Below are 3,812 nucleotides of genomic sequence, written 5' to 3'. Positions count from 1 at the left end.
ACTTTTTACACATCGCATATAATTTTACGTTCCGGGTCGATTGGCCACCAAGAACATGTGCTATCACACCATTAGATTTTTTCTTGTCGGCATGTGATAAGTCTAAAGTCTATGCGGACAATGCCGCTTCGATTCAAACTTTGGAGCAAAACATTACGCTTGTCATTCGCCGGTTACCAGTCGAGTTATCGAAAATTGGACTCAACGGATACACCATCTGAGACGTAGCCGCGACATTTGAAAGAGATAATCTATGTAAATAAATGAAAAGAGAGCTATGATTGAAATGATTGCTAGGCTGAATTCATATTTATTATAACTGCATTGGTGAACCAGTAATCTGTTCTTGGTCACATATTTTCGTAGTAGTATATAGTAAAATGTTTGATAAGGTAAATTAAAGGAGATTTTTATGCATTTTTGATGAATCCCACATTGATTATTCCAAAATAGTAGTTGTAGGTTTGGTTACGGAGACTGTATCTCATGATATACATATATAAAATATGAATTGAACAACACCATTTCTTTTTCAAGTAAATGATGAATCCTATATTCTACCAATAACGGATAGTTGCGCTTCGCCATACTTTATTTTGCGTAGTCGAAAAAGCCTTTTCGTAATGCTACCAATTAAAGGAGGTGAAAAGGTGAGATAAAAATGAAATAAATCGAAAAAATATGATTTGTTATGTTTCTTAGCCATCAATTTGTAATATAAGATGAAAAATTGTGGAACTCATTTTTTATAATTTTTTGTTGGACTTTAACTACGAATTACTTTGAATGAGTTGACTCTGCCAAAAAATGTTCTAGACCCTTCTTGTAGATCGTTAAATTTCCTATAGGAATAAGTGTTGATCCTCACTTACCAATTATTTGTTTGTATACGTTAAAACTCCAAACAAAAAAAACATTTCCTTTGTTATTTATATGGGAAATCGAAAATGTCGATGAGGCACCTCTTAATATTAATATTAAGAGCTCAGGTCTTACCAGAACTTGTTTTTAGTCATGTCGGATGAGATTTTCATGGTAACTAAAAAAAAAAAAATTTTTTTTTGCCCACCTTAATATACATATATATACATATGTACTTGTATACGTATTTAGTACTTCCTTTAACTTAGAGCTTAGGTACGAGTCAGAGGGTGTTAATCTCTCAAATTTTATTAAGCAAATTCTCAGAACTTTTGGAGATTTTATGGTGGAGTAGACATTTTAGTAGACGCTGATATGTATATATGAAAATTTTTGCAAAAAAGAATAGTAAAAACCCAGTAATATGAAAAGTTAGAGTCTGTTTTTGGTACTTTTTTATGTTCTCCAGAGATAATATATTCACCTGTGTACTACAAACATTCAAATAAAAAGCTTTATCAGTTTTAGAAAATACTACATTGGACATAACATCCGAATTTAATTAATTTTTCCCCATACAGGTCACTCTGAGCTACTGTCTGCTTGAATTTTAAGTAGTCAAAACATGAAAAAGTGCTTTAAAATAATGTGTTCGCTGCGATCCACAACAAATCTAAGAAAACTATAAATGGAAGAAAGCGAGAGCGCGCAAATGCACTCTGACATCCTTAAAAGGTACTGGAAATTCTTGAAAGCTCTAGCAAGTGAAAGTGAAGGCAAGTCTAGCTGCACACACTTACGCATACGCATATATGTATGCACGTGATGATACTTATAAAGTAGAACTCGCAATGAGTTGCTTGTGGGTAACTCGAAGGAAAGAGGGTTGTATGTTATCTTGTAGTGCACTACATATGAAATTGCGAAAGCAACGGCACGAGCTAGCAAGCGACAGCTGAAATATGGAAATGGGCAGGCGTAGCTGCTGAGCTTCCGTTATGCAAGTAGCGTCGTAATTAATTATCTGTAAATGCAGCAAACAGGTGTGAGGCATATATGTAAAGTATATAGATGGTATTTTAATATATGTACACATACTTATACATACATGCATGCCAACATATTTTATGAGTCCACACACACTATTACATAGGCAGATATGCGGATGTGCGTGACTTTTACATGCACTTCTGGCTATTTGCATTTTCGAGTTGTGACGTGTCGTGGTATTAAGGCGTTGCATAAACATCGTTAAGCGGTTATATGTGATTCTAGATATGAAGTTATATACATTTAAATATATACATATGTAGGTATGTGTGTTGACGTACGTATGTGTAATCAATTTGCTTCATCAAGTGGTTTAAGTATTTACATGGCTCACTTGCGCATAAGGGCTTTGTATTAGGTGACCTCCCGCTGTTAATTGCTTTATAATTAATTATATTACGTGCGCTTTAAGAAAGTTTCACGCATGCTTTCATTCCTACTTCATATGCTCTGAAAGCTAGAGAAAACTAATCAGCAAAGTTGCGCGAGGAAATTAATTTAACTATTTTATAACTATTTTAGAGCAAAAAATGTGGAATTTTATGCGAGTGTGAAGACAAAAATCATAAATGAAGTAAATGCGGGTCAGAGCAAATTATACAAGGTAAAAAATTTGAAACGTTTGATCATATTCAATAATGCTTAGACGATGTGAATTCAAAAGGAAGAACCCAGAGAATTTAGGTTATAATCTATATCCTCCGAAGAACTTTCTAAAGAAAAAGAGAGAAAGAAATAACTGAAAGGGAAAAATAAATTGTGTACTGATAGAGAAGGAAGCGAAAAAGAGACAAAAAAGAAGCAAATATAAATTGTTTATTGGAAGAGATTGAAATATGGGAAGAGCAAAAGAGAGTCAGAGAAATCAAAACAGTAACAGATATTCCTATAACTCCAGAAAAATCAAAATATTATATTAAATAGCCGTAACATAAAAAGAGAGAGAAGTAAGTAAAGATAAGGCAAAAACAAATAGAAATTGTTTTAAAAATCATAATGAGAGGGAGAGAAGGAAATATGATTTTTTTATTTATCAATTAATACAGGGTCCGTCACTCGAAGTGTGAACCAAATAAAAAGCCATAAATTCGGTTTGGAAAATTATTTTTATTTATTTTAAAGTACAAAATGTGTGAAAATAATCATAAATTCAGGACCAACTATGGCCTTGAGACGGTCAAAAAACGAATCGCCAGCTGCCCGAATGTGACTTGTCGGTATTTTGGCCCTCTCACGGACAATGGCTTTCTTCAGCATCTCAAGACTGGTGTATTTTTTACTTCGGACCTTGCTCTCCAAAATGGCTCAGAGAGAATAATCCATTGAATTCGCATCTGCTGAATTCGAGAGCCATTGTGTAGTCGCAATGAAGTTCCCGATAATATGTCGCATTTATTTTGACGCCAGGCTCGATGAAAACAATTGGAGAGCGCCCATCTGCGGTGACAGCGGCCCAAACCATTATTTGTGGCGGGTGCTGCCTCTTGGTAGCCAACCGATGACTTAGATTCTCGTATGAACGGTCGGTCAAGTAAACCCTGTCGTTTCGAGAGTTTACGAATTGCTCAATTGGAACAATTTTTTCTTCAGAAAACACAATGTTCGGAATTTGACCGCTTTCTTACTTGTTGCTGCTTCGGTGTGAGATCATGGGCCTTTTGGAACTAAAGGATTGACCTTAAGCTAATTTTTCAATATGCGACGGATGCTGCGGTCGGATATTTTCAATTTAGCTATTTGATTGGCACTTCGTCGTGAATTTCGCTCAAGTCGCTACTTAACTTTGCGAACCATCTCACGTGACGTTGTAGTCTTTTGATTGTCACCTCCATGGCGTTTTGCGATGCTACCAATATCATTGTAACGAGTGATGGTGCGAGAAACAAAAACTTTATTCACAT

This window comes from Bactrocera tryoni, chromosome 5 (genome assembly GCF_016617805.1).
Source record: "Bactrocera tryoni isolate S06 chromosome 5, CSIRO_BtryS06_freeze2, whole genome shotgun sequence".
NCBI classification, from domain to species: Eukaryota; Metazoa; Arthropoda; class Insecta; order Diptera; family Tephritidae; genus Bactrocera; species Bactrocera tryoni.
Note: the sequence above shows the minus strand (reverse complement) of the source record.